Here is a 12,755-nt window from a genome sequence, read left to right as displayed (position 1 = left end):
TTGCTGTTGTTGTGGGTGTTTGGTCAGGCATGATTCATCAATTGTTGTGGGCGAGAAATCTGTGGTTGTTTCCCTCTGCCTAGCTTTATCCTTATCCTTAGCCTTATTGTTACTGTTTTTATGATTTAATTTATTATTGGTACTAGAACTATCCAAGGCATCGTATTTGTTAATTTGCTGTTGCTTTTGCTGCTTATGTTGTTGTTGCTGTTGTGCCTGCTGCTGCTGCTGCTGCAGTTGTTGCTGTTGCTGTTGTTGTTCCTGTTGCTTTTGCTGTTCTTGGGCTGTTGGTGATTTTTCTTTATGCTGCGCTGACGTTGCATGCTCCTTATGTTCTCCTAGTTTAATAATTTATGATTTGTGTTATTTGGCGAGTTGTTATTTATTAAAGCATTAATGGTAAGTGCATATTTGTACAGCAGAGGTCAGAAAGTGCGGAGTAAATCTTTTATATTTAAAATGGTTTGTGATTGAAGATGATACATTTCAAACTGAATTCAAAATTCCTAAAATAAATCTATAAACTTTGTTTTTTTTTTGTACTACAAAAATATACATCAAAATAATATGCATTTTTGAAATTGTACTTAATTTTAATAATTTAAAATTAGGCAAAAAATATATAATAAATGATAATGGGTCATTTTTCGAAAGAAACTACTTCATTTTAAAACGTATACTTTTTCAATTTAAAGTTTGTAATTCCTTATATATAAGGTTGGTTGACCACTATTTTGTAATTTATGGAGTTATACATTAGTATTTCAATTTCAATATCTCATTTATAATTTCTAAGCAACAGACGACTCAAATGAGTTGTACTGTTAATAGGTTTTTTTTTCTTATATTAACTAAAATGCGAAAAAATATATGATAAATGATATTTAAAGTGTAGCGCTGACAAGTTTGATGCATGACATTATTATTATAACGATGTGCAAATGTGAATATTACGCATACGCCATAAGTACGCCATTTGGTACCTGTATTCATATTTGAAGTTTCCTTCCCACGACTAAATTGATTTCTGCTTTCATTCACAGCACTTTCGAGAACTGCTCTATAAACGCGGTGCCATTAAATGCGGTCAACGTCAGCCAGTCCAACAGGTGAGCTGTGTCCCAGTCTTCCCTTCACACACATTCCCATGCAAATTGTGCTTGCTCACTTTCTCACTCACTCATTCACACTATTTCTCTCTCTCTCTCTCTCACCGCTTGACATGGCCTGCTAAGAGCTTTTTTTTTATGGTTGTTGTTTGCCACAGATAAATTGAGGGGGTTTGTTTTTTGTGTTTTTATTATTATGTTAGACGGTGGTGCAATTGTTGCTCTTTGGACGTTTAAATGACGGTTTGTGATGTGCTCCTTGTTAATTGTCTAATAAAACATTTAAAATTTGGCATTTGTTTAAGTCTGGTGTAACTTTTGGTTCTATTGTTATAGATTTTTGTGGCTTATGTCTTATCAGCCTTTTCTTTTTCAATTATTGAATTTCGCTTATTTCCAGGCGGCTGCACTACACAGAATTGCCATTAGTGCTGATAACTTATCATTGATTGGCGCGCTATATATAAATCCATACCATTTACACACACACACACACACACACATGCTAAGCGCATGTGTCTCTATGTGTGTGAGTGAGCCTGTGTCTATGTGTGTGTGTGTGCGTGCGCATCAAAACAAAAACATACGCAATGTTTACATTTTCTTTGTTGTCGCAACATTTTTTTTTTTCGGCCAGCAGAAACTGTCAAATGGGTAATCAACTCTGGTGCTCGCTCTCTATATGTCTCTCCATCCTTAGCTCATTCTCTCTCTCTCTCTCACTGTCCTCTCTCATCTCTCTCTTTTGGTTTGCAGCAAAGCACATTTGGCTTTGCAGCAGCCAAAAAAGTTTCGAGCCAAGTGTCAAAAAAGCCTTTTTGCTTTCACTGAATTTCAGCTACTGCTGTGCTCTCAAACCCCGCCCTGCCTCATCCCGCGGGGACCCACAGTCGCATTCGTCACTGATTAAAGTTTGTAAAGTGCTAACCACAAGTATGGTGGGAATGGTTTGGTTGGATGCCTGGCATTTAGTCGTATTGGGGTCAAGTGCGCGCGTCTAAAAACTAATTTGCGCGTTTATTTTATGAGTCGCTTGGGGAAAATGCAAAGCATACTTTTTAGCGCCCGCAAACATTTTCCTGCAACAGTAAATGCTGACCGATTGACCTACCCAGGCATATGTAATAAGCACAAACTCACACACACGTACACACCACTAGAACATGCACATGCACAACACACATACACACATACACACACACACACACACACACACACGTGTGAAAAATTTCAGACGCAGTACGTAGAAAAGCGAAAGCGTTTTTTTCTTTCACAGCAGCCACGAAAATTGGCCTTAAGAACACGTATTTCACAGGCGTTTTCAGTTTTCAATTGTGTTAGATTTCATAAGTTTTACATTGGCGTTAGTTATTTGTAATATTATTATTTCTTTTTCTTTGTGGTTTCTCCACGCAGGCCAACTGGACCATTAGCAACGTGAACGCGTTAAAGGAATCAGACACAAAAGCACACTGTGCAGGAATTGTTAGCTTTTCGCGTGGCAACCGTGAAAATGTTGACATACAACGATAACAGCTTTTCCCCCGCAAGCTTTACAGTTAAAAGCTGGCCTTATCGATTGTTGTTGTGCTGCTGATGGGGCCAGCTTGGTTGTGACAATGGGTCAAGAGGTTTGTGTATTAAATAAAGAGTTTCTTGGTAGAATTTCAAAATGCAATTTGTAATAAAAGTAATCAAATATTGGAAAAGATGAAGAAGACGAGTTTAAATAAATTCTATTTGTTTACCAGCTATCGGTAACATTGAAAAGTAGACAAAGTTCAACGTATTTGGCAAGTATTTATTTGGAAAAGCAATTATCTGCAAAAATTAAAACCTACTATTAACTATGCTTATTTGAAAGAAAACAATTTTAGGATATCATAAATCATAAATCGAAACTCTAATAATAACACAATTCAGATATTTCTCGATCTTTAATCTAAATATCAAAAGAATTTAATTCACATAATTAAATTTGTTTACAAACAAATATAAATACCATTAAAAATGCAGACATTTTAATGATTGTTTCATTTTCGTTTTGATTCCAACAACTTTTGAAAAAAAACTCTTGTGAATAAAATGAATCTATTTCTGATATTTGTGGCTCTTGCTCGCACTTGCATTTGTTGTCAGACGCTCAGCAAACAGCTGTTGGAAAATAACGCATGCGCTGAAGACTTTATGTTTCATTTTGACAGTTGCACGGTGTGAGAACGCAAGAGAGAGTACACAGAGGGAGAGAGAGAGAAAGAGAGAGAGAGAGAGAGAGAGAGTGGTAGTCTACTCAAAATTCATTGTCAAATTCAGTTTGACACTTTTACGGATTAGAAATCATTTGCTTTGCTATTTTCTCCTAATTTTCTTTCTGTTATGTGTTACAGCTGACTCATCGCCGCAATTTCTTTGCATTGACCAATAAATACCAAGAAAAAAAAATACTTTGATATATTGCTCATGTGTTTTCACATTTCATGAGCTCTCTACAGTCGGCTAATGAGCTACATCCGGCTGGAAATAAGCAATAATGAGGTAGACTTTTGTATTATTTCGAAAAATGAAAACAAATGTTCACAAATTGTCCGAACTGTTTCAACTTAAGTTAACCCATTAATTTTATCATTCTTGAGGTGGGTAATGACTCAGATTGTATATTCTGTAGTTGTAGATACGAAAAGCGTTGCCAATTAATACTTTTTAAGGGGATCTGAATTCAAACCGATACAAATTATTATCTGATTGAGTGTTTGTTAAATGGAATATCTGAGCATTTGACAATGATTTTTTTACTTTACTTTGAAAGAAAAACCTGAAGAAATTACAGCCTTTAAGATCAGACGTACTATATAACTGTTTGATTTATTAATTTATCACTTCCCTCTATACTTATTTATTATTCTTATCACATTAAATCTATGTCTTGCTTTTAACTGAGAGTTCCTTGATGTTACTGGTAGCCTCCTTTAAGAACCGATAGCAAATTTATATGGCCACGCCCACACCTACACCCATAATCGCCAATGCCCTTATTTCGGAAAGTGTAAATCCATAAATCCGCATATCTCCCACAATTTTTAAGATAGAGTGACCAAATTTGAAAAGTATATTGTTAGTTACACATTTAAAAAATACAAAATCTCTCTTTTATTTATATATTTATGAATATCTCATCATGTTGGTCATCAATTTTTTAAGCAACTTACTAATATTTGTTGATTATTCATTAAAAAAGTATTCGCAAAATTGTACAATTTGTTTAACTTGAAATTGAATGACTTTTTATTTGTATGCAGACTTTGATCAGTAGTGAAGGCTGCAAGGCACATGAGATACATATTTTCTTGTAAATCAAATTTCATATCACCGATTCAACGTAAATGCCGATTTTGTTTAGCTGCATTTTGGCTAAGTAACTATGTACACATATATATAAAAAAAAAAAATATATATATATATATATTATATGTTTAAGAAAAGAGTGTGCTATTGTGTGCGTGACGCTTTGGTTGTTTGAATGAAAAATGTGTTGCTAAATATTATTGAAAACAACAGAGAAACGCCAGAGCTGCCAAATAGTAGGCACCGCAACGTCAGGCCAAATAGAGGAGATGGGGGCAGGGAGAGGAATAGGGGTAGTTGGGGGGCAGGTTCGTCGGTCATTTGGTTGCTTGGGCATAATACTCTTTCCTTGCCCGCACTTCTATTTATAGACCAAGCACACGTAGTTGGATCTGTCGATGCGATTGTGGTGTTGTTGTTGCTGTTGCTGTTGTTGTTCATGTTGCTGTTGTTAGCCCCAATTTTCAGTAGCCAGCAGACAATGAAATTAAATTTAGCTTAATTGAATTGCCTTTAGACCAAAAACTATTAGGATACGCCCGAGAAATTCATAAATACAATGCAAGCAAACATTACTCAAAACTATTAGCTAAATGCAGAGCACACACATAGATGTAGCGCCAACTTACCATATAAGTCAATATAGATATATATTATATACGTACAGTAATTTGCACTTGCTTGTTCTACATTTTACTTACAAGATATCAATTCATTCCCTCGTGGCAACAATAAAACAACAAAAGAAATACAGGCAGCAATTTTTATGTGTCCGTCGTACGTAGAAATCCGTGCCAAAGGCAGTGGCGCAGCATACGTGGCGTTGATATTTTTAACTCTACGAATTCGTTTTTTTTTGTATATATTTTTTTTTCAACTAAGAAAATTTGCTTTTGTTACTGCATATTAAGCCGAACAAAATTATACTTTTATTAGAACTTTAACAAACTAGGTATTAACATTTATTAATTTTGCTTGCCAACATATTTTCAATTTGGTCAAGCATATATGATTATGACAGCGCACTGTATGCTTATTATAGATATAATATAACTACATATATATATATACAAATATGTATGATTTCTTTTTAGGTACACTATGAACTTTCTTTATATTATATCTTTTGTAGCACTTTATCAGATTTATTAAACAATTGTTAAATAAGTTTCTTAGCAATTTAACTCTAATTTGCTTTGGAAAATCTTGAGTAGTGGCTATCAAATAATTTTCTTCACCCGCACAGAAAATATAATTTGTGTGTGTAGCTTAAAAATAAATCTGAACACACACGAGCGCGTTGCACGGCGATTGGAAGAACGCAAATGCGCCGAGCAGACCAAATAACGCCAACGATCAGCCGAGAACTGTCAGTTTGATGGTGAGATCTTGAAATTTGGCTCCTCTCTGGTATTTTTACGTATTTTTTCTTATTTTTTGTATTATTTAGGTAGTTTTTCATATATTTTTTGTTGGTTGGTTCTGCATTAAATTTCGAACTCAAAACAAAACTTAAAAATTAAAAATATAAGTTTTAGATGTCAGCTCTTCTTTCTTGTTCTTTCTTGCTTAATATCATTGTGTTCTATTGAAATAAAATAATTCTTAAAACAGTTGGATTATTTCTAGTGTTGCTACAAATTTGTGAGTGAATTACTTACATAACTAAATATGTTGATCTCTCACGTCCTCTAACTTCTTCTCTCTACTGGCCCCTCTTCAGATTTTGAAACCAACAAATTTAGTCCTTACTGAATTAGGAAGCTTACATATACTTCGCGGAAAGGGTATAGAATTTGTAATTCAAAGCTTTTAAAGCATAGAACACAACCGCTAGAAAAAAGCTATTCGGCTGGATGTTATTATCAAAACTTTGTTAAGCTTTTTGTGTTCAGCTTTTTAGCAAACATTCATGATTAATAATTATATTTAACTAATTTTTAAGCGAAACAAATGTCACATTTAATATTTTTATTAATTTAAAGCAGTACTTATACTAGATTTAAATGGAATTCACTTATATCAATATAAATAGACAATAATTTATTTAATTAAAATATTTAACAGCTCAAAATTTTGGTTTATATCTGCAAATACCTGTCCTCAAAGTGCCAGGGGATAACCTATATAAATCTGTGTAACATGCACAAAAACTTTCATAATTACCAACTGAAACAAAAACAGCGGTGAAAAATCTTAATGGCAATACGTACAAAAACACACATTCATGCACAACAAACGCACACACATACAACATATAAACATAATATTTATGTATGATTTTGTCGGTAGAATGCCGACTCTGAGCAAGACCAACTTTTGTCTGCCTGTCTGGTTCTCTTTCTCTCTTGGTGAGTGTGTGGCTTATTTACAGGAGTGGAATTTGTAAGCAGTACTAGTAACAACAACAAGAACAACAATAAATTAGGGCAACAGGAAACGACTCACAGATTGTCTTTGTACCGCCGACAAGCCACTTGGCATCTGGTTGCATATAATTATGCACATGCTAATGATATAACAAAAAACAACTATGAAGAACTGGTAAGTCTGGCCTTGCGAAGTTTGTATACTCTTTAATAATGATATACATGCGTAAATACTGAAACAGCTTGTATGAATCCATTTATTTAGTATATTCATTGAAACATTCATTTTCTTAATCAATTTACATACCAAGAAATATTTGTCATGCCCTAAATTTGATATATATCTGTGATTGTATTAATTAACAATATGTATATATATGTATTATTAATATAATTTATAGCTATAATTTTATAATTCGCCTCAACTACCAATACAACATTTTCATAGCCCGTGGCAGAGTATTATGACTGAAGTGAATATAGAAATTCATGTTATGAATATGTTTTGAATATTTCAAGAGACATTGAGTGCCTCACAGCGACCTCATATTGACTCTTGGATTCAAAGCTGAGTATGCGCGTTGTTAACTGTTAGTTAATTAAAACTTTTTGCCTTGCATTAGCCGCAGAAAGCTCTTGAAACAAAATTCGATTTGTTTTTTGGTTAGAAGCATATTTGCGGGCAATTGTTAAGCAAATTGCATTAAAATAACTGACAAGCGGGACAAACACGCACAGACAAACGCACGGACATTGCATGTCCTGGCGGACTTCATTATAAGTTGCAAGTTACGGCAACAAAATGTTAAAGTTGATAATTTTCTGGACATTTAAACTGCAAACTGGCATTTTATACTTGGACCTTTGGCATTGCTGGATGGGGTGTGAAGAGGGCGGAACGGAGACAGCTACTGCAACAATATACATAAACGTTACTGCTGCAGTGGCAGCGGCAGCAGCAGCAGTTACTGCAACTGTTTGGCCAGGACTCTCGATAAAGTTGCGCAAAAGGCAATTCCCCATGGAAATTAATTTCTATAGCGCTGAGTAAATGGAACTCAAGTTGATTTCTACTGTTTATGTCAGTATTTTGCAGTGTTAAATGTGAATACTTTGGCTATTTGAATTGTCTTGCAGCGTAGTCTATATGAGATGTTTTACTGTCGAGAATTTTCTTAAGCCCAACTCCCTTTTGTTTGCATTCCCATCTCATAATATTCGTATTCCTCTTCTTCTAGAGTCTGGTTTATATTTGGCACTTAAGCTTCAAAATTTGATTTTTTTTACATTATCAGTTTTGCTATACAATTTCTCTAATATTTCATATTTTCCATTTTCTCTTTGTCCAAAGCCCATATTTACATTTGGCTCTGTGATTCCTTCTATGAGCAGATGTATGGTCAAGCGGGTGTTGTTTTACCACCCACAGTTTAAGCTATTGAATTTTTGTTTTTTATTAAAAGCTCAAAACATGCCAGAGAGACAAACAAAAGTTGGACTCGACGGTGGGTAGAATTACGTGGAGTGCGAACCAACATTGAACCCAAAACTCGTTGTGTCCAGACATTTAAATTGCGTTCATTTAACCACCCCGACGCGAACCCTCTTTAACCTACTAGCCGCTTTTATATGTTGCAAAAAAGTGCGGTGCTTTCAGTCTGATTGAGCAAATAAAAATGTATAGATATTTTTGTTATTCGTAGCTATAGTTTTTAATTAAATTCGCATAAATGGCAAATGCGTCAAATGGATTATTTAGATAACGAATACTTTTTATGTTTTGTGTCTTTCATTTAAAATAAGCTATGCATTTATATTGCTCTGTTAGTTGTCAGCTGCCAATTGTTTTCATTTGTTTTTTAGTTATTGATTTTAGTATTGGATTTTCTCATAGTTCTACTTATAATTTTAATTTTTATTTGGTTTTTTTTTTTAATTAGTTAGTTGACAATATTATTAACTTTTGGGAACAATTTTTTATATATATATTTTTTTAAATAAAACCACAATATGTAAATTATAAATAAAAATCAACAAGGATATTCGGGCATTTAAAAAATAAAAATCTTTGCATTGCAACTTTGGTTATTTTATCCCCAACACCATTTTCAACTATGTGCATACAAGAAATGCTGCCAATAGCCTAAAGTGGACAACTCACTGAATGTACGAGTACAAGAATATTTGAATTTGTTCGAGTATATCTTTTGCTACTCAGCTGCTCTGTGGTAGTTGTAGATGCAGCTGCATGTTAAACAAAACAATCAGGCCACGCATGGCGAAGGCATCGATTCATTTCGACGCTGTATGTGGTCAGTCAATAAAACTGTTTCCAAAAGGGAATTAACACGCATTCACTCTCACAGCACACCCCGCTCTCAGATTGCGGCTTTTGTTCCTGCGATATAGTCACAAAACACTTTGTCTCACTTAATTTTTCTCTGGGCAACTGGCATTTTTTTCCTCCGATTATTTCTCCAGCCGAATATTTCCTTCTTTTTTTTCTTCTTTTTATCCTGCTATGCGGCAAACAATTTCAATTTAAATTGCCAGCTTTGCTTACCTTTTGCAGTGCCCTGGGTACACTTATCAGTGTCAATAAAAGTCCAAGGGGACTTGCAACACAGCACAAAAAAAATAATAAAAAAAAAATTGAATCGACCCGAGAATGTTGCGAAGCATACGAGTCATAGCAGAGGAAACAAAATTCAGGCACAAAAAATTCTAGATAAATGGCAACTCTTCTCTGACGACGGCTGGACACATAAATGTCCTGTCTAACTCGAGCTTAAAGCGACATGTGATTTGCGAGCGTAACGCCTTCCGCATTGGGCGTGGCTTAATTAAGCATTAAGGGAGCAAAAAGAAAACATTTAAGAAAATCATTTATGAAGGAAGTGCGCAGCAGGCGAGGCGTGAGTCCAAAGCCACATACACTGATAAAAACATTTGACAAACAAAAATATTTTACTATTTTATTAAAAAGAATCTTGCAATTTGTCGGTGTGCTGAATGTTTGCTAAAAATATTGATTTATTTGTACTTGTTAATAAGTGTAAATATCATTTTTTCCATTGCAAATTTTATTGTTTTTCAATTCACTGTTAAAATAACTGTTCTACTGACAAAAATAGTAATACAATGTAAAATAAATCAAATTGGACAGAAAATAAATGCGAACATCAAATCCGAAATTCGAAATTTTTCAATAAAAATGAAAGCGCTTAAGGTACTACATATTTGAAAGAGTTTGTGATATGATGTTTTTGGTTGAAGTTTTTTTTGTTGCGTGTACAATAAGCAGAGCTGAGCCGTTGTAGAGCAAATGAAGTCACGGTAATAGTCACAGCAACAGTTCCACACAAGCAAGGCGCAGCTTGTGTTAATTTCACGCTGCTTGTTTTTGTGGCAATGAAATAAAAACCTTTATTATAGTGTGGCTAATAATTGTGAAGACAAAAGGCAGTAACTGAAGTCTGCCAATGTGTGAGTATGTATGTGTATCTACACTTCCATGAGAGACTGTATGTGTGCGTCTGAATGGGTGTGTGTGTGTGTCTGTGTGTGTGCAGCCATCGTCGCTGCCATTTACGCCGCATGGCGCCGCTTAATTAAGCAATGGGCAACGCTCGAGTAGCTGCCAGAGCGTTTCGACTGTTGGTTTGCTACTGGGAGCAGGTCCACGCAGCTTGAGTGTTGCAATTATGCTTATGATTAATGTGTCGGGATGTGTGTGTGTATATGTGCGAGTATGATTTCGAATTTCGGCTAACATAGGGCCATTGAATAGCATGTGAGATGCATTTACCTAGATAGCTCAACAGCTTTTTAACACATCTTACACTGGCTTTGGCTTAAGTCTGTTTAAGAGCCGCTTAACGGCGTGATTCAAATTCTAAGTGCTTTGATAGAGCTGTCTGATTTAATTATTTAACAATGCATTCTTAAGAACATAATCGTTTTATTATTGCCACTTTTTTAGGAATTACTCACGAAGGAGAAGCAGTTAATCCTATCCCTTAATAGAAATATAACATACTTACTTAAATAATATATAATAAGTATTAATCTATTTACGAATGGGTCTTCAATTTGCCGTTGCTTTAAGGGTCACATTTTACAGGGAATTTATGTTTTGTAAGCAGAACTTTTACAAATACACAATGCACATTGCCACCTTGCACCACACGCCCAATGCCACCCATTCGAAAGTTCGAGTACGAAATAATATCGTACACATCGCATTTTTAGCTGAAGTTTGCAAGAAAGCAAAATGGCGTGCAAAGCGGAAGTGCACATTAGTTGTATGCAAAAGTTTGCACTTTGCCGAAGGTATGAAAAAGTAGCAGCAGAAGAAATACACCACTAGGTTGCGGGAAACTACCGGTAAGCTGGGGTCTGTGCTCAACTTATGTACAGCAGCCCAACAAATAGAAATTTGTGGATCATGCTTGACTGTCAGCTGGCCCCGGGAACTGTAGCCCAGTAGCAAAACTCAGAATAAGAACTGAGAGCCGCCCGCAAAGTGGTGCGAAAATTTGTGCACACCTGTGCGAAAAATGCTTTCAAAAACTTCGCTACATTTTCTTTTCTTTTATGCCCTGCTTGCGAAAGACAAAAATGGGTATACGGAGTATAGTTAGAAATTTCACATTTCTCGCATGTTGTTAACCCAAAAGTCTTAACAAAATTTAATATTTTTCTGACTCTATAAATTAAAAATATTTGTGTAATCAAGCCAGAATTCCCATCTCTTTTCAGTACTCATTTGACTTAAACAGAGTATTGCTCTGCGGATCATTTCTATCCGACATAGTGTTGTATGTTTGTATTTGTTATTAATAATTTTTCGACAATGGAAGTTTTTGAATAGTTTGACAAAGTGGCGTATTCGTTGTTGCATGCATTTCAATTTGCACACTTTTTTGTTAAATTTTCTGGTAGATAAGCAAAGTTTAAAATATGCATGTAAATTGGCAAAAGCTATTGTAGACCAGTCACGAGTCTAAAGTAGAACAGTATCTAATATTCAGCCTGTCTGGCAGGTTGTTGTCTGTCTGTCTGGCACTCCTTAAACAGTTGGGTAATGGTAGACAGATAGAGAGAGTGAGGCATCGATATTTATTATTCAGCTGCAAAGGGGCAGTGCGACTGCCACATGATGCTACTTTTGGGAACGAATTGGGCTAAAGAATTGCATGGGAACTGAAACATTCTGCAATATGTGAAAACAATTCGCTCCATTTTATTTTGATTAATTTGTTTGATTTCAGTTATTTTAATTTTATTATTTGCGTGAAGGGGGGAATATGAAAATGAGAATTTTATGAATTTATTAATTTCAGGAATGAAATATATTTTTATCATTTTGCATTAATTTTTTTTTAAGAACAATACTACTTATGGTAATTGCAATTAAAACATTTGACGAAAAAATAACTCATAACATTTAATATTTAACATTTATTCATAAATATGTATTTATTAAATATGCGAAAATGAATTTTCGATTGACTAATTTTGATAAAAATGATTTAAGTCATTTTATCAAAACCAAACACGAATATAAGTGCAGAATCTAGGTATTAATTATTAAATATATTGTATATCCACAATGGAACAAACATAAAAAGACACAGTAAGCTGATTATCTAGAAAAGCAAGAAAAACACTTAATCTTTATTTAGCGAAATTCAATTTTAATAATTGAACTTAAAATTATTTACATAAAGTATTTTGTCATAAATAATAAACTGTGGGTATATTAACTGTCACATGCAAATAGTCCATTTCTAAAATAAAGTTCTATTCTTTTGAATTGCTTAATCTAAATGCATCGTCCATCCATTATAAACATTTTTCTGAACCGAAATGAGATAAAAATCATTTATTTGTTTAGCCACGCCTATGCAACAGTTGCTGCTGACATTGCCGC

General features: G+C 34.4%; 1 long non-coding RNA gene across 2 annotated transcripts; it reads right to left on the bottom strand.

Moving 5' to 3' along the window:
- Positions 1–244: 244 nt before the first annotated feature.
- Positions 245–2,725, bottom strand: LOC122322454. 2 transcript variants are annotated; one of them, XR_006246616.1, is made up of 3 exons: positions 2,467–2,725; positions 984–1,566; positions 245–338 (listed from the first exon to the last, which is right to left on the bottom strand). It is a non-coding gene; the product is annotated as an uncharacterized LOC122322454 (long non-coding RNA). The 2 variants fall into 2 exon arrangements; XR_006246617.1 differs by having other exon boundaries at positions 984–1,518.
- Between the last annotated feature and the right edge of the window lie 10,030 nt (positions 2,726–12,755).

The sequence above is a fragment of the Drosophila grimshawi genome, unplaced genomic scaffold, assembly GCF_018153295.1.
Source record: "Drosophila grimshawi isolate 15287-2541.00 unplaced genomic scaffold, ASM1815329v1 contig_1377, whole genome shotgun sequence".
Taxonomy (NCBI): Eukaryota; Metazoa; Arthropoda; class Insecta; order Diptera; family Drosophilidae; genus Drosophila; species Drosophila grimshawi.
This window is presented reverse-complemented; position numbering and strand designations above follow the sequence as displayed.